The sequence below is a fragment of the Narcine bancroftii genome, chromosome 14 (genome assembly GCF_036971445.1).
Source record: "Narcine bancroftii isolate sNarBan1 chromosome 14, sNarBan1.hap1, whole genome shotgun sequence".
NCBI classification, from domain to species: Eukaryota; Metazoa; Chordata; class Chondrichthyes; order Torpediniformes; family Narcinidae; genus Narcine; species Narcine bancroftii.
Genome location: NC_091482.1, coordinates 67,397,970 through 67,417,402, shown reverse-complemented (window position 1 = coordinate 67,417,402; position 19,433 = coordinate 67,397,970). Strand labels below are relative to the sequence as shown.

General features: G+C 43.2%; 1 non-coding gene across 1 annotated transcript; it reads left to right on the top strand.

Annotated features, from left to right (window-relative positions):
- The first annotated feature begins 17,611 nt into the window (after positions 1–17,611).
- Positions 17,612–17,719, top strand: LOC138750061 (U6 spliceosomal RNA). The gene has a single exon (XR_011349051.1). It is a non-coding gene; the product is annotated as a U6 spliceosomal RNA (small nuclear RNA).
- The last annotated feature ends 1,714 nt before the right edge of the window (positions 17,720–19,433 follow it).

Genomic DNA, 19,433 nt, shown 5'->3' with positions numbered 1-19,433 from the left:
CTTCCCCGCTGCCATCAGATTCCTGAATAATCAATGAACCAATGAACTGCCTTACTTTTCATACACTGTTATTGTTAATTTTTTATAGTAATCTCATAAGATGGTTATAATATTAATGTTTGCACCACGTCGCTGCTGCAAAACACCGAATTTCATGACTTGTTCATGACAATAAATTCTGATTCGGATTAAGTCTTACACCACCAATGTTGCCCGAGTGTTAGGGGTGCCTATGGACCTGCTTCTCACAACTCTAGTGACCTGGATTCAATGCTGCGTGGTGTTTGCACGTTCTCACCGTGACTGCATGGGTTTCCTCTGGGTGTCCTGCCTTCCTTCCATATCCCAGTGGCATGTGAGGTCATAGGTTAAGTGGCCACTGCTGCAATTGTGTTATAGGTGATGGGAAGGTGTGAAGTATATAAAAACATGAGATTATTGATCAGAAAGTTTTTATTTCCATACTGTATGATGCCATGACTTCTGGGTTGATATTATCATATGGCCACAATACGATTGTGACATTTAAAAGATATTTAGACAGACAATTAGATTGGAAAGTCTGAAGGAATATGGGCTGAATGCAGGCAGATGTGATTAGTTCGGATGGGCATCCTGGTGAGCAGGGACTATTTGGGCCAAATGGCCTATTTCTGTGCTGTAAACTGTATCTATGATACAAAACGAAATGCTAGAAATATGAAGCACAAATTTTGGAAATGCACCACAGTCAGGCAGCATCTGCCGCAGCCCTGCTGGTTCTCTAATGGCTGGTGCCCATGGTCAATGGCAGTATCTTTTTGACTAATTCCATTCAAACAGGGAAAAAATTGTAAAGTGTTGTTCAAAGGAGAGGTAGACTTCCAAACCAGTGTGAGAATTGCAAGATCATAGACCTCTCTCCCACCTGCCTGCCAACCCTCCCTCCCTCCACGAGGACTTAAGAAAAGGATGAGTAGTCCTGGAGAAGACTATTGTCGTCAAGAAATTGAGGAGTGTGAGATGGACGATTTCGAGGAGTAGACAAAACGTGCAATATAGGGATGTTGGTGCCTGGCCTGCACAAAAAAAACTCTAGGATGATGTGTGTGGCCAAGTAGGCCCCTTGACAATAAATCTGAACTTTGAGCTTTGCTCATAATTGAAGATAGGAGAGAAAGATCACTTTTGAAGTGTGATATAATTAGATAGTTACTGTCTATTTATTCCTTTATCTACAACAGCTCGCTTCCTTCACTCTATATTTGTTGAGCGGGATACATTTGTTATTTGCAGAGTTCCTTGAATTTAGGGTGGCTCGGTTAGCAGCACGCTGTGGCAGCGCCAGCGACCGGGATTTGAATCCAATAGTGTCTGTAATGAGTTCTCCCTGTGTCTGCGTGGGTTTGCTCCAGGGGTCTCCAGTTCCCTCCCACCAAAATGTACCAAGGTTATATGTCAATTGGGTGTGATTGGGCAGCATGGGCTTGTGGGCCGATAGGGTCTGTCACCAAGCTGTACGTCTAACTATTTTTTAATTATTTGAGCTGGGTTATTGACTGCTCTGGAAAACTGAAGAGGAAGAGCTGTACAGGCACACAAATGTTAAAGATTCTCAGTCCGCACCCCCCCCAACCCATGATGTTTTTATTGTCACATTTTATCACCCTCAAGATCACTGAATGCAAAAAGCCAAGGGTGATTTATGAGGCATTCATCATCAGTAATTGTTAGCTGTGGACTTTAATTAGAATTCTATCCTTAACATGTCGTTTTATTCCGTACCTCTATCACAAGCCTGTTTAAGAGAAGGCATGGCATAGTTATTGGAAGAACTGAGCTGCAGCCAGTAACTGATCCCAAGCAGGCAACAGGGAATTGGGATTGGTAGGCAGCATGTATGTACATAGCGGTGTAGGCCTAAATGCCACTTATACTCCCTCCAACTCTGACTAAAGGAAGGAGAGAACTTATTTTACTTCCAGATTGCTCTACTTTTTAAGAGCTGACCACTTTTATACAGTGAATGAGAATGAGACTGAATTTATTGTCATACACATAAGTGCAATGTACATATGCACCAAAATTCTAACTTGCTGCAGTCAAATAGGTACTTCATGAAAAATAACAACTTCAATGGTGCACAGTAAATCTTGGCATTAAAAGAGATAATAAATGTAAAACAGAGATGACCTTGATACCAGTCCCTGCTGTCATTGTGAGTCGATGGTGCTTGATAAAGGATGCTCTGTTCGTGGCTCTACCTCTGTGGTTTGCCTGTGATCTGCGGTGTTTAAAGAGTCTACAGACAAGATTGCTGCCCCTTTCCATTCAGACAGGTTTAGTTTTAGTTTAGAGATACAGTGTGGTAACAGGTCCTTCCGACCCATGAGCCCACATCGCCCAAGTACACACCCATGTGACCAATTAACATGCCACCATCAGGAAAAAGGTACAGGAGCCTGAAGACGAGTAGTCAGGGGCACAAGGACAGCTTCTTCTCCGCTGCCGTCAGATTCCTGAATGAACAATGAACCGCAGTCACTGCCTTACTTTAATCCCATACATCTTTGGAAGGTGGGAGTAAGCTCATGCAGTCACAAGGAGAATGTACCAACTCCTAACACACAGTGCTGGATTTGGACCCGCTTCACTGATACTTTAATAGTGTTGTCTCACCATAACATTGTGTACAACATTCATCTCGGATATGTCAATTCTTCACTGGCTTTGTGTTCCTACAAACTTGGTCTGTTCTTCTGGCTTTGTCTAACCTTGTCTTGTACTCCCTTGTCAGGGCAGACTAACCGATAGTGAGACCACTAAGTCATCAACAGAATTTAAAGTCAGCTTGAACTAATGCAGGGAAAATCCTATATCAGGGAACTTGTTTATAGGGAGCTGTAATAGAGGCAAGATAAGCAGATAATGTAAGTCTCTTTCCTCATTGATTTTCTCACTGTCATCACCTCCTTTCCTGGATCTGGCGATTCTCAATCTTGTACAATTCTACAGGTCACTCCACCCTTGATATTCATAGTCTGACAATCTCAGTGGGGAGGTCAACATCCTAGGCTCCCGGCTTTAGAACACAAAAGGAGCATGCACCGATGCCCATCTCAGGCCATTCCAATGAAGCACTTGTAACATGTTCAGGAGACAAAATAGCCCGTACAGCAAGGTTCCATTAATACCAACATATGCCAGGTACAGTCAAAGTCCTAAAATCTGATCTGCTCGGTCCGAATTTTCAGGTTTTCTGGATTCTTGAGCAGTACTTTTAAAATTCAAATTTTAGGAGGATAAACTGGTAAATTTTGATAGTTTATTAATAAAGCATTTTTCATATAAAATACAAAGTACAGAAAAACAAATACTTCCTTTCTGACATTTCTGCAACTTCCACGTAATGGCTTGTTGCCATTATGTATCTGTGGCACTTACACATGCACGCACAGGTGGTCCGGATTCTCGGGTGGTCCGGATTTCAGGCGAGAGTTTTCGAGAATTTGGGAGACTCGGGTAGTCCAGAGTGATCTGGCATCTGGATTTTCCGACTTTTACTATAATGTGCTTTAGTGATTTTGATTGGGAGATAAATATTGGGCATCAATGGCAGATCATGTTTCTACTCCTTGCAAAAGTATCAGGGGTCTTTTCTGTGCAAATGAGCAAACAGATGGATCTTCAGTTTAACCTCTGAACTTTTGACAATGTAGCTCTTCCTTGGATTCACAGCCTAGATCCCTATCTTATCACATTACTGTAATTTCCATCAACTACAACATGATCTCACCACAAGGCACATCTTCCCCTCTCCACCTTCTGTAGGGACCGCTCCAACCATGACTCCCTCGTCCACTCATCTCTCCTCACTGAAGATCAACGCAAATGCACCTCAAGGATGCCCACTGCTCTACTCATTATACACCCATGACTGTGTGACCTGGCACAATTCCAGTGCTATCTACAAATTTGCTGATAACACCACGGTTATCGGCAGAATCACAAAAGGGCAATGAGGAAATGTACAGGAGAGAGATAGATCAGCTCAATGAATGATGTAACGACAACAACATGCTCAACATCAGCAACACCAAGGTGATAATTGTGTTCTTCAGGAGGAAGTCAGGAGAACACGACCCAGTCCTCATCACAGGCTCAGTAGTGGAGAGGGTTAAGAATTTCAAATTCTTGGGTTTCAACATCTCTGAAAATCACGAAGCAGGCTCATCAGCGGTTATAGTTTGTGAGGTGCTGGAGAAGATGCCATATGCACTGAAGACTCTCGAAAAAGTCTACAGGTGTACCATGGAGACCATCCTGGCTGGTTGCATCACTGTCTGGTACAGGTAGTTCCTGACTTACAACCTATGAAACTTACAGCAATCTGTACCTATGACCGAAAACAAATATATATAAATGTAAAATGTACATTTTTACAGATCTATTCTCAACATCGGGTGCGGTACAGTCCGCATCAAAGAAGTCACCTTGCCTGCCCAAGCATGCTCAGTGCAGGAACCAGGGCTACGTGTCGACTTGGGGGAGGAGCACCAGGTCCTGGGCAGGAGTGGGAACCTTGGGCTCCCAGGCATGATCTTGGACCTTGGCTCCCAGGTTGGAGCGGGTATCTCTGGCTCCCAGGCAGGAGCAGGATCTGACAGAGGTGGTGGGGAGGTGTCGTGGACTGGGGGCGATGGTGGAGATTACTCTTAGCTATTGTTAAGGAATAATATCAGACTACTATGAACCCGATACTGAATCGAAACGGCTACTACTTATACCGACACCTATACTTGCAAATGGCTTTATATTAGGGAAATGGATGAATGATAAAATGGATACAGTGAATTTCCATCTTGCATCCAAATTTAGATACGACCTGTCAGTTAGAACAGAACACAGTCATAAGTTGAGGACTACTTATATTTAGGCGCAGGTGCTCAGGACAGGAAAAATCTCCAGAGGGTTGTTAACAAGAGGTGCTGTCTTAAGAAAACAGCCTCTATCCTCAAGGACCCCCACCATCAGGCCATGCCCTCTTCACTCTGCCACCATGAGGAAAAAGGTACAGGAGCCTGAAGATAAGCACTCAGCGGCACAAGGACGGCTTCTTCTCCACTGCCATCAGATTCCTGAATGATCAATGAACCGCAGACACTGCCTCACTTTGATTTTTTTTCTTGCATGACTTTTATTTATTTTGTAAGGTGATTATATAAATATTTGCTCTGTGATGTAGCTGCAAAACGATAAATCTCGTGACATATTTGTGACAATAAATTCTGATTCTGGATTCTGAATGGTCCTTGGACTCCTACCTACCTCTTCTGCAGCCTTCTAGACAGAAAGGCAAGGAAGAAGGGCCTTCGTTGGAGTTCAGCAGCAATTCTACTGTATACTTACTTTAATAAAACCCTTGCATGCCACCAGCAGTCCCTACAAATGCAACAAAGATCCAACCAAAAATAACTGCAGATGCTGCAAACCTGAAATAAAAATGGAGTAAGCAGGATTTGGTCGTAAGGAGAGGCAGCACCAGTGGAAGGAGAAACAGATCATCTTTCAGGTCAGAGTCCCTTCATCCGAATTGGGAAAAAGAGAATAAAAAACAGATGCGTTTTCAGCCTTAGTGGGAGTAAGAACAAAGGGAGTATCTCTGATAGGGTGAGACCATATGCAAAATGACAGCACAGCTAGAAGTTGATGACCGTGGGTTCATTCTATCCTCTGGTCCTGTCCATGTGGTGTTTGCACGTTCTCCCTGTCATCATGTATGTTTCTTCTAGCTGCTCCGGTTTCTTCCTACAATTCAAACAGATATGGGTTGTGCCACTGTCATCGGCCCTTGGCATGTTGGTATGTCATAGAATCTGGAGAGGTGGGGAGTGGGGAAGCATGGGGAGAATAAAATTGAGCTTGCATGCAACTTGTGTAGCTGAGGTGTTAATGGGTCAGTATAGACAATGGGCTGAAGGGACTCTTTCCATGCTGTAAGATAAATTATATAAAGTGCCCAGATCTATCACTTGATATTGGCAAATCTCTTGAAATTATACGTTGGTGTGTTGAGAGAATATTTGGTTGCCTTGTGCTTGTTGAGCTCAGAAAATGGCGATATTTATATCAATTATTTATATAAATCCACATGCCCGTACACAGTCTGTATTTAATGAGGGACAGTTATTTTAGTGATCAATATACTGATCTAATAATCTTGAGACTTGCATTAATGATCTGGAAATTAAAGGTTAATATTACTGCACAGAAGTTCAGATGCAGAGATTTAAATCATCTGGAATTAAAGAGATAATTCTTGTGACGATGACAAGGAAATTATTGGGTTGCTGCAAACTCCCACCTGGTTCACTGGCTTGATTTAGGGAAGGAAATCTGTCGTCTTTACACTCTCCGAGCTGGAAGTTACTCTGGGGCCACAATAATGTGGATGGCTTAACCACTCTCGGGGTGTATCCTCGCAAAAATAGCGCCCAGGGGAGGAGTGATCAATGCGTCAAAATAAATGGTGACAAGGAGGTCTCGCGGGAGCCAGCATGTTGTATTTGGCGCTATATAATTGAGAGCAAATGCTAAGATGAGGAAGAAGGACGAGTGTACCAAGTGGGCTGGGTGTATGGCGCGGTGGCACTCTGGGGGGCCGCCACCTCCAGCTCCCCTGCCCCTTCAAGTTGCGCCTGTCCCTTCAAGTCGTGACCCCCTTCAAGTGGCGCCCTGGGCACGTGACATGCCTGCCATACCCTAGATATGCCCCTGCACTGATGCCCGCATTCACAAACAAAACAAGGACATAAGTGGAGAGGAAACACATGATGTTCACTGGCTTATTGGACCCTTCCTGGATTCCATAGGTGCTGTAGAGATAATGTTTTAATTTGAAAATTTTGCAAATAAAACTCCAACTGGGATGGTCGAGTGGTTCATGAGTTGGATTAAGATTCAATGGACATATGGCCATGTGGGTTCGAAGCCCACTCCTGGTATTAAGATTTTGGATGGTTGGCACAATGCTGTTACAGCACCAGCAATATGTGGATCAGAGTTTGAATCCGATGCTGTCTGTAAGGAGTTTGTACATTCTCCCCCTGTCTGCGGGGGTTTTCCCCTGGGGGGGCTCCAGTTTCTTCCCACACTTCAAAACATACCAGAGGTTGTAGGTCAATTGGTAGCTACGGTCTCGTGGGCCGAAAGGGCCTGCTACTGTGCCATATGTCTAAATTAAAATACTAAATTAGTAAGGCCTTGCTCCTTGGTCTATCCTGTGTTAGACACAAAGAAGGGAAGAGCTGTTAAACTTTGTTCAATTGCTGAGCAACATTAGTACAAGAATGTTTATTTACCTCTGCTGTTGTCAAGGTGAAGTTTGGATATACCTAAGCATTTCAATGTTGCAACCAATTTTCCTGACATTCCCTGAAACTCCATTGATGACAGACTTAGCAGAACCATATCTGTGACAAAGTAGAACTAAGGCCAACTTGTTTCAATAAAAGAGTTTTATTGTTCAATAAAGAAAAGTAGCTAATTAATTTCCTCTGTATAGGAGTGAGTCTAAGTTCTGATGTTTCAGTTGTCTAGTGAGGGTCTGAGTCATTCCAAACAGGAAGTATTAACTACCGAGTTTGTTAATCCCAGTATGAACATTCTCCAATTGGGCCCACTGTCTTGGTGGAAATTCTCCAGGATTCCTACTCCTCAGTTTTTCTCTCCCACAGTTAACTTAATGCCAACATCAAAGATTGGTGTCATACAAGGACTGTAGTTTCTGAACCTCAGTAAAAAGAGGAGGGGGGAGAAAATAAATTAGGGGCATGTAGAATGCTATTCAACACCTCCCTTCTAGTCAAGCCATGTCAAATTCAAATTGATTGTCAACTGATTACACAAGTCTTTCTTTGGCTTGGCTTCGCGGACGAAGATTTATGGAGGGGGTAAAAGTCCACGGCAGCTGCAGGCTCGTTTGTGGCTGACAAGTCCGATGCGGGACAGGCAGACACGGTTGCAGCGATTGCAGGGGAAAATTGGTGGGTTGGGGGTTGGGTTTTTCCTCCGGTCTTCGGCGCAAGCCACAAAGACACACAGCCAGATGCAACACAAATAATACATAACAATAAATAAATAAATATTGTTTCATGACTAAGAGAGTCTCTGATGGTCAGTGTGAGCAGGTCCCTTGTTCTCACCCCCTGTAGGAAGAAGCCGCTCCTCAGCCTGATGGCGCTGGCTCTGATCCTCCTGTAGTTTTCCCTGACGGGAACAGCTGAAAGATGTCGTGGGCTCAGTGATTTTGTGCGCCCTTTTCAGACAACTCTCCTGGTAGATCACATCGACGTGGGGGTGGGGGAGGAGGGGGAGAGAGACTCCAGTAATGATCATCTCCATCTAGAAATTTGCTCACCTGTACCTTAACCTTATTTACTCGATTAAGTTCTATATCCTTCAATAACTTTTACTAATAAACATCTAGCAAACTCTATTCATAATTTTTCATTTGTGTCATTTTAAGTATCTTTTGGCAAATGAACACTTAAGTTGTAGATAAAAGGAGAGTGAAATTTATAGATTGGGTTAAAGCAGTCTGTAACTGATAAATGAGACGTCAGTAGGCCCTGGTGTAAGAGGCTGTAAAGGGACTAGCTGTGTTCCCTTTGCAAGGATTTCTTGGCATGACATCTTCCCCTGTGTGATGGATGACTCCAGCTTAATATTGCTGCTCTCTGCACATGATTACGCTTACACCTGCTGCAGAGACAGGTCTGTACAACGGCTGCAACAATTTCACATTTTTGCTTGCATCTTAAAATACTAAGAGTCAATAGACCCAATAACCTTTCCCTTTCCAAAGATTTCTGTTCTGCCTATGTCCACTGCCACCATAACCTGCAATCCCTCTTCACTCTCTAGAAACACCTTCAATTTTCCTTTCAACACATCCATTCTACTTTCCATTGTTGCTATCTGGTATCTTACTACACCATCAGGGTCCCTGATTTCCTTACTTATCCATAAATCCCTTGTATTGTGTCAATTTTATCTGGATCAATCATTATTGAGTTGATTTGTTTCATGAATGAGGCACCATGAATAATCACAGAAGAATGAAGTTGTGAAAAGGATCAGCTTTTATTAACTACCTACTGGAACAGCCATCAACCTCATTGACTGATCAAGGCAGAGTGGAATTGGGAGCATGCTAAGGGCTATGGGTAGGATCAGACTTGGGAGGCGTGTCCAGCCGGCACCAACCAATCATAGCATAACAGTGCCTTACCACAGTGAATTTTCTTGCAGGAAAATGTTTCAGCCTTATATTGTACATCTTGTGCAATTCAGAAGATTTGTTGATAAAATTTGATTTTGAAGGGAATATTCTGTCAGGTCTTTTCACTTGTCTAACCTTGGGAAGGTCTTCCTGTACGGCGAAAGGACGTGAGGGCAGAGACCGTTTGGCCCTCGCACTTGCTCGATATTCAGTAAGATTCTAGCTGATCTTCCACCTCAGCGTCATTTTCCTGTGGTAACCTCATATAATTTGATTTCTTTAAAGTAGACACTAGGATGAAGGGACTTGGCCTTAAGATCCAGGCGAGTAGATTGAAGACAGAGATGAGGAAGAACTGCTTCACCCAGAAAGCAGTGAATTTGTGGACTTGTCACCCAAGCAAGCAGTAGAAGCAGATAGATAAGACACAGATAGATAGGTGGACTCCTGAAGAACAGGGGTATTATGAGGAACAGGTGAGTACATGGCCAGATCAGCCATGATTTTATTGGATAGTGGAGCAGGTTTAATAGGCCAGTTCACTAACTTGCTCCTATTTCTTATGTTTAACATCTAAAAACTTACCTTGAATATACTCAACCACTAACCTTCACAGGCTATAAAATGCCAAAAATTCATCACCCTTTGGATCAGCCGTTCTCAACGGGGACCCTACAGCCCGCCCCCGCCCCCCTTGCAGGCCACCAGACATTTAAGTAAAAGCCTTTTCACCTCAAGTAACAAAAACATGTTTTAAAAATTTTTTTATGTAGTCGGCAAGAGAGAAGTACAGAGGAAACCAAAACCTGCTTCACAGGGAAGGGGGGTCACAAACTTAGAGCAGAGTGTTAAGGGGGGCCATAACCAGAAAATAAGGCTGAGAATGCCCCCACCCCTTCACTTGAAGAAATATTTTTTTAAACTCAGAGATATCTCTGCTCTACCAATTCTTGCCTCCCCCGAATGCAACAATCCAGCCAGCTCCCAGTTGCATTTCCTCCCCAACTCCCTCTCTCTCTTTCTTCCTCAAAAAGTGGCTCTTTGACCAAGTCTTTCATCACCTTGCCTGATAGAACATTCCCGTCCAGTACAGGCCTTTCAGCCGTCAAGGTTATGCCTCTTTCTACATTCCTACCAAAAAATACTAAACCCTCCCTACCCCATAACCCTCCATTTTTCTTTCATCAATGTGGCTGTCTTTCTTTTTTTCTTTGGCTTGGCTTCGCGGACGAAGATTTATGGAGGGGGTAAGTGTCCACGTCAGCTGCAGGCTCGTTTGTGGCTGACAAGTCCGATGCGGGACAGGCAGACACGGTTGCAGCGGTTGCAGGGGAAAATTGGTTGGTTGGGGTTGGGTGGCTGTCTAAGAGTCTCTTAAATGCCCCTTAATGTTTCAGGCTCCACCACCGTCCCCAGAAAGGCATTCCAGACACCCACAACTCTCTATGCAATGCTTACTCCTGATGGTCTCCCATAAATTTTCTTCCCTTTGTACAGATGCCCCCTGGTGTTTGCTATTTCTACCCTGGGAAAAAAGTGCTGGCTGTCTACCTTACCTATGCCTCCCAGAATCTTGTAGATCTCTATTAAGTCACCTCTCATCCTTCTTCTCTCCAAAGAGAAAAGTCCCAGCTCTGCTAATCTTGCCCTCATAAAACTTTTTTTTCCAATCCAGGCAACATCCTGGTAAATCTGCTCTGTCCCCTCTCCTTGGCTTCCACATCCTTCTGATAACGAGATGTCTCTTGTTTTATCGCTGTTGAAGACGCTACACAAATGGAAACGGCAGCTATTATTGTTGAAAATCAAGGAGAATAATGTTGTTCAGGAGCACGCTGTCAATCACAAAAGTTTCCTACTTGCTTCTAAAACCTCTGTGAGTGAGCACATTTTTTAATGTAATTCAGCCCTTTAATTTAAAGATGAAAATGTTAGAGGCAAGATTTTCTTTAAATTCAGAGTGACCTAAAATTCCCATTCATTCCCAGACTCCTTAAAACTTGTTATTCGTCATATCGGAAGTGAGAATTGTGCTTGTGCCTTAGAGCAACACCTGTCCCATCCACTGAAGGGCCAATTCATCTCCCATTGAACCCTGTAACCCTGCAGCTCTGAGCTGGAGCGCATCCTGCCTCTTTCAGCTACCCTGCCTTCCACCTCACAAGCGCGTCCTTGCTGCTCCCTGACAATTGCACGAGGGCGGGCGTCCTCTCGCCGTGAATGAAATCTTGCCTGCATAATTAGCCAGGTCATAATTGAAAGCAGGGGGATGTCTGAGAGGGGCCTCATACAGTATATAGAGAAAAAAAATACATATTCATGCACTTTGTGGCTTAGAAATTGCATTTCCTTCTGTTTTTGTTTCAGAACGGCTGTGTTCTTTCAGCTTTCCGTGGAAGCCCCTCTGAAGCTATTGTCAACCTTAAAGAAGGCTCCAGTGTTGAAAAAATTGGCCCCAATTCATCTGAAAGCAGGGTGAAACCCCATTTACTCTCCTGCCTGTCTGCTACCTTTGCTTTTCACCCGCGTGCTTTGTTCTTTCACTTTGCTCTCCATTGCAAGCTCGACTGTGTATCCCTAACACATTCAAAGTGACCAGGACTCAAAACCAACAGAAAGCTCATTCAGATCGACAAACAAAGCACAGACTTTAACGCCACATTTACCTCTTTGTTCCATTTGCCCTGGACCCTGGAAACATTTGGCCAATTTAATTCTCAATTCATAAACTTGAAGAGATGTATACTGCAGAACGGGGCTGTTCCACTGTTCATCGTATCCATGCCTGGTTTTCTCTGCATATTCTCTCTGTCAAACGTCTATGCAATGAAGTTACCAGCAACTCACTGTGGGTTTCATTCCTCGGACATCTGTCTTTGCCCAACAGAGAGAGCCTGAATATGACTTGCTTCAGATTTTAGTTAGTGAGCGACCAGGAGCAAGATTTTGGGTCACAGGCCAAACTTTGAGTACTTGGAGTATGCAGCGACTGAAAGTGAAGCAGACGTTGGTATGCCAAGATCACAGTGGAATTACTGGACGGGGATTCAGGGGCCTTGGAGATGGGTCAAGGGGCAAGCTCACGTGAATAGGGTGGTGAAGAAGGCTTTTAGTATCCTGGCCTTTATCAATCATTGCATGGAATATAGGAGTTGGGAGGTGATGTTGAGATTGTATAAGACGTTGGTGCGGCCTAATTTGGAGTTCTGTGTGCAGTTCTGGTCGCCTAATTATAGGAAGGATATAAACAGAGTGGAGAGAGTGCAGAGAAGGTTTACCAGAATGTTGCCTGGGTTTAAGCATCTGGAGTATGGGGAAAGATTGGACAGATTGGGTCTTTATTCTTTGGAGCGTAGAAGGTTGAGAGGGGATTTGATAGAAGTATTTAAGATTATGAAAGGGATAGACAGAATGGATGTGGATAGACTATTTCCGTTAAGAGGAGGAAAGTTTAAAACAAGAGGACATGAGTTAAGAATTAAGGGGCAGAGGTTTAGAGGTAACATGAGGGGGAACTTCTTTACTCAGAGAGTGGTAGCTGTGTGGAATGATCTTCCGGGAGAAATAGTGGCGGCGGAGTCAATTGTATTATTTAAGAAAAGGTTGGACAGGTCTATGGATGAGAAGAAGATGGAGGGTTATGGGCATTGTGCAGGGAGGTGGGACTAGAAAGGGGTGTTTGGTTCGGTGCGGACTAGAAGGGCCTAATGGCCTGTTTCCGTGCTGTAATTGTTATGTTATATGTTATGTTATATCACCAAAGTTTCAGGCCTGAGCCCTTCACAGGTCCAAAACATTGGTTATATATCTCTGTCTCCAATGGACACTGATTTGCACCAGCAATTAAAAATAACAAAGCCATTTTTGCTCTTGGTAGTGGTTTAATTGGACAATATTGGACACTAATATGTGTTACTTGTTAATAGTTGGGGACTGATCCCAATGGTAGCCACAAGATTCTGGGCAGTGAATTCAGACAAGGAGGAATTGCTTTCCCAGCGAGAAGAGAAAACAACACAGAAATGCCGAAGGAACTCAGCTTTGGACCTGAGCCCTTCCAGAGACAAGGGAACCTATGGAATTCTCTACCCAAGGAAGCAGATGAGGCTGCCTCATTAAAAATATTTAAGACAGAGGTAAATAGAGGGTTTTTTTTCATAATAGGGTAGTTAAGGGTTGTGGAGAAAACGCAGGTATGTGGAGCTGAGTCCACGTCCAGATCACCCGTGTCGGAGCAGCCTCGCAGACCAGATGGCGGACTCCTGCTCCCATAGCTTTATGTTGTTCCATATTGATAATAGGAAGGGACAAATCAGTATTGGCAATGATCTTAACATATTTATTTGAAATTTCAGCCAAGTTATTTATCATATCCCAGCATGTAATTTCAACCTCAAAGTGCCCATTTTTATAGAGCTGTTCCTCACTTGACTCTGAGCTTGTCTGTTGTACTTTTTTCTACTCTATTTTCATGCTGGAGGAAGTCCTCAGGGCATGAGCTGGAAGAAATGTTCATGGGAGCAAGGTGTGTCCTGTTTAATTGTTTTCTGTTAGATTATTTCCCCTTCTTTGCTCGGATTTTAATTCCAGATATAAAGAAAAAGTGAACTGGTTGTGCATCTCCGAGTGCAAAACCAAGCCAGTATTTTGTCCTTCTATCGCGTGCAACTGACCTTCAGAAGTGGTGTTTAATGCACAAGAGGTATTAGGTCGCAGGTTTAGTGCTACAGCCCCTCCCCTCTTAGGCACAAGTTGGTGAATCCTCAGCGTGGTGCTCAATGTTGAAGGGCGAGAGATCATCTAAACTGAGCCATGGAGTGGCTTCACATTTTGTTCGCCCGTCACCTCCCCACCTTATCTCGGCCTCCTTTTATGGCCCAGCTTCTTTCTCAGAAGGTGTGGGTGGCAGGCAACAGCATTCATCATCAATTGGGAGTGGAGCGTAAAGGCAGGACAGTGCTAAATGTTCGCCCTTGTGGATGGGAAGGAAGCGGCTTGCACAGTGGTGTTCCCACTGCGTCAATTTAACACCAGTGCTCTTTCTGCTTCTTAATGACCTGGGCATTGGATGAACAGAGCATTGTTTGGAAGTTTACAGATGATGAAATGCAGAAGGACAGTAACATTAACAGGATAGTGACAGACTGCAGGAGTTCTTTGTCAGTTTCAAAGGCAGGAGACATAGCAGATGAAATTTAAGGCACATCACTGAAAAAATATGTTCTCTCTTTTCATTCAGGGATGTATATAACATCATTGGCATGGCTAGAATTTATTGTTCATCTCTAATTGTCTCTGGAGTGACTTGCCAGGCAGTTCAGACAGAGTAAACCACATTGCTATGAGTCTAACATCACTCATAAGCCAGACTGGGGTGGGATGGCAATTCACTTTCCTGGAAGGACGTCAGTGAACCAGGTGGGTTTTGTGAGCATCTATCTTGTGGTTTCATGGCCACAATTACTAATACTTGCTCTTAATTCCAAATGTATTCATTTGAATTTGCAAGTTACCATGGTGACATGAATTCACATATCCAGATCAATACTCCAAAATACTAGCCAGTAATTTCACCACAATCTATCACTACACCAGTGGTTCTCAACCTCCTTTTATTGCACTCACATATGCCATAGGTGCTCTGTGGTTAGTAAAGGATTATTTAAGGTGGTATGTGGGTGGAAAGAAAAAGATTGAGAAGAACTGCTCTACGTAACTCCCACAAGAATTGGCAGTCGTTACTGTATTGTGCTTATGTGTGGAGATTTCACATCCTCTCTGTGACCATGTGGGCTTATCCAGGTGCTTCTCACCCTAGAGACGTGAGAGTTGGTAGCTTATTTGGCCAATATTCTCCCCCTTTTGCAATTGACTGGTTGGAGAATCAGTAGGGTTCTAACAGGCATGTGCTGCAGAATAGGTCATCAAGAAATAAATAGATGGATGGGATTATTCTGAGAGCTAACACAAACTTGATAGGCTGAATAGCCTCCTTCTTTGTTGTAAGGAAATATCTGGGAATTATTGGTCTCCTTCCCAAAATATTTTGCTTCAAACACCAATGGACAGAGATGCATCTGTATGGCGACAGCGATGCTGTGATCAAGGTCTCTGATGCCGTCTCTTTTCAGTTTGCACATTCTCTCTGTGACTGTGTGGGTTTCCCTCGAGTGCTCCATTTTCTTCCTACATCATTTGGTGTGTGGGGGGCGTGCAGTACGGTTAGTGTAGTGTCGTGGTTAGCGCAACACCTTTACAGCGCGGGTGATTGGGACCGGACACTATCTGTCAGGAATTTGTACATTCTCCCTGTGTCTGTGTGGGTTTCCTCCTGGGGCTCCGATTTCCTCCCACTGTTCAAAATGTATCGGGGGTGTAGATTAATGAGTTTTAAATTGAACAGCACGGCCTGCTACTGTGCTGTATGTCTAAATTTTTAAAATCCCAAATAGTTGATACCCCTATAATGGGGGCCAGAGAGGAGTGTCAGTGGGAAACAAAGAAATTACAGGCAATATGCTGTTGAATGCAAACTGATGGGGTTGCCTGAAGAGCTGGATAGCCCTTTGCAATATTATAAAGGAAATCAACACAACTAAACCATGTACTGATGTTTCTTACAGTAGCATTGTTCAAGTTTGTAATTTACTCTTTGCATCTAATTGTTTTTTCGTGATGGTTGCCAATTGAAAGTTGTTTCATTATTCTTGAAATATTTCAAAATGCTTATCCAGTGAAAGAGCGACCCAACTCATCGGAAGCTTTAACAGAAACACGAATGAAATTAATTCATGTTCAAGCCATTAAAAAGACTTCCTGTGGATGGAGAATGTTGCCGTGAAGTGAATATTGTAGTAGGGAGCTTACGGAGAGCAGAGTGCTACATTGGAAGATGAGTTTCTGGGACGTGAGAATGAATAAAGGACAAGTGATTCGATACAACTGTTGTTCGCTTGAGAAAAAAAAGCGAGAGTTTAAAAAGAAACCTTTATTTCATCACAGCATAGGAGGTTATTGATTTTGGGTCAACTGGTATTTTTAAAAAGGAACTAGATCTATATCCATTTAATAGTAGATTGATGGTTATACGGTTATTTAATGCCAGATGTTTTTATTCTCAGTGAGCTCAGGGGAGAAATTCAGGTGCAAAATGCTGGTGATACTAGGTCAGGCAGCAACTACAGAATGGGGTAATGTTTCACTTCCAATAAAAGGTCATCAAACTGAAATTCTATCTGTTTTGCACTTACCAGATGCTGCCCAACACTGTGAGTATTTTCAGCTCTCTGTTTTTATCCCAGATTTCTGCATTTGAACTAGTTTGAGTTTGGACCCTTTATCTTCCCTGAGCTAGTTTCGCCTCTCCAGTTCATCTGCATAATTAAAGTCAGTGAAATCTAGTAAATCCCTTCTGTGGCTCTTAAGATGGTGCTCTGCCCGGAATTTTTCTTTTAGACATATAGCACGGTAACAGACCCTTCTGGCCCACAAGCCCATGCCGACCGATTACACCCAATTAACCTGCAGCTCCCAGCACATTTTGAAGGGAGGGAGGAAACAAGAGCATCCGGAGGAAACCCATACAGACACGGAGAGAACATACAAACACCTTGCGAGCCCAGGTCGCTGGCTCAGTAACAGCTTTGCGCTAACCCTTACACTGAACACAAAATTTCTCGTGACGTCTTACAAACATTTTCTGGAAGCTCAACTGAATGTATTTACTTTATTTAGTCCATTTTAAATAAAAGCATGGACCCCACACTCGATCTGAGCAAACTCAGTTTGTCCTGCAATCTTGGTGATCAAATAGTACCGGGTCATCCTGTTCCAGCTGAACCCATGTTAACTTTGCTTGCTCATAGCTTTTGTTTTATATTTTCCTGTAGAAAACCTCAAAGATCTATCCTTTTGTGGATACTTGCCTAACTATAAATGCTGAAACAAAGCCTTTTGATATTCTGGAACTAAATCTGTTCTACTACTAAAAACAAATATCATCCATCCAAAGCAATATGGCTTGTTTAATTCCTTCAGGATTTTCAGATGTATCCCATCTGGTCAATCAGCGTGCAATGCTTTGAGTTCCAACATTGGACATTCTTTGCTAACCTCCAAATGTGTTTTGTCTCCTTTAGTCCTGTTTACTCTGGCTGGAATTTGTCAAGAATTTTCCTCTTTGAAGAGGTGTTTAAATAAAGAAGGGAACTGTTAGGTGGAGAGACAAAGAGATTTCACTCTAACAGAGGATCCAGCTCAAAGGCGACAAGCTTAAAATTCCAGTTGCTGTATTCCAGTATAGCTTTGATCCACATGCCTGTGCTGAACATGATGTCCAAATCAAACTCTATTGCTTTTGAAAGTCATTTGTTCTCTGTATTGGAACGACACAGAGAAGATTAGCATGGACCCGGTGCAAGGATGATACGCAAAATTCATGGTGTTCCATATGTTTTGGGGCGGCATGGTTAATGTAGCGGTTAGAGCAACTGTGTTTCCGTGCCAGCGATCGGGACTGGGGTTTGAATCCCATGTTGTCTACAAGGAGTTGGTGCATTCTGTCCATATCTGTGTGGGTTTTCCATGGGGGCTCCAGTTTCCTTCCACCGTTCGAAAAGTACGAAGGGGCTGTAGGTTAATTGGGTGTAATTGGGCAGCTTGGGTTCATGGGGCGAAATGGCCAATTACCGTGCTGTATATCTAAATTTAAAAATAAAAATGTTGCAAGGAGTTCAGTCTGCTCTGTGGATATTAGGCCTGATCATAGTTTATTACACAGAACAGCTCAAAGACCAGTGTCTTGCATTGAATTTAAACAGAAAGTGATACTTTGCTCCGGGAAGAATAGCACAGAAAAAAATTGTGTATTACGTTGAGATTTAGAAACTGACACATTGCACAGAAAATGTATTTCCAAGAACTTCCACGTTTCAAACGGTGGGAGAAAACCAGAGCTCCCGGGGAAAACCCATGCAGACACGGAGAGAATATACCAACTCCTTATAAACAGGTCTTTGTGAAAATGCTGGAGAAACTCAGCAGGTCAGACAGTGTCCTTTATATAGCAAAGATAAAAGAACATAACCAACATTTCAGGCTTGAGCCCTTCGTCAAAGTACCTTGTTTGACCTGCTGAGTTTCTCCTGCAATTAGTTTTTACTTCAACCATGGTTTATGCAGACTTTCATGTTTTACTTTGTGAAAAGCTGTCGTGTATGGAGAATAGTGCAGTGAAGGGAACATCGTATTAGGAATGTCTGGTTGTGTGTGTGTGTGTGTGTGTGTGTGTGTGTGTGTGCGCGTGTTTTGCACTGAGGATTCTCCACTCTGAGTGGCCATGAATTAGGAATTCACAGGAGTCGGGATGGATGCTACACCTTTTCAGGAAAGCTTAAAGCACATCACGGACCTTTCTCTCTATAAGCCTTGTAATCACCTCCCATGTCAGTTCTCGGAATGGAGTGTTTGATCCAGCTGTTTTGTATTAGACGGACCAATGTAGGAGATAGTTAAATAGGGCCTGGATGCAGGGAACTTTGGCCTGGCAGAAGATGCTGACACACAATGATTTGCTTTCCAGTGAATTGGAAGGATTTAGCAGAGGGCGCGATAATGCAATTTTTTTTTCATTTCCTTGAAGAGGCTGCTGCAGGGAGTCCCAATCTCAGAAGCATTTTCCACTGACGCACACAACCTGGGGTTGTCAAAATTAATTATTGAAACAAGTCAAGATAAACACAAAAGTGGCAGATGCTGAAAGTAAACAAGGAGAAGCTGGATGAAGTCAGTGGGTCAGGCAGCTTCCATGTAGAGAAATGGTCAGTCAATGCTTTAGGTCGCGGCCCGTTATTGAAGTGGGAAGGGGAGATATCAGTCATCCACATTGTATAGAATAGTACAGAGAGCAGAAGGCAGAATGGAGATTAATTCACTGAATGGAGAATAGCAGAGAATGGCATGTTCCATAGAATAGCAGGGAGCTGTGCTTTAGATGGAGAAAAGTAACAGAATGGTGAATAACACAGAAGTTAGCATGCAGAATATTATAGCGAGGAGTGCATTGTGTAGAATATAATAACGAGTGGGTGTTGTGCAAAAATTGGAATGGAGAGAAAGGCATTGCATAGAGATTGGCTGTCTACATTGCAAAGTACTTAGATCATAAAAACAG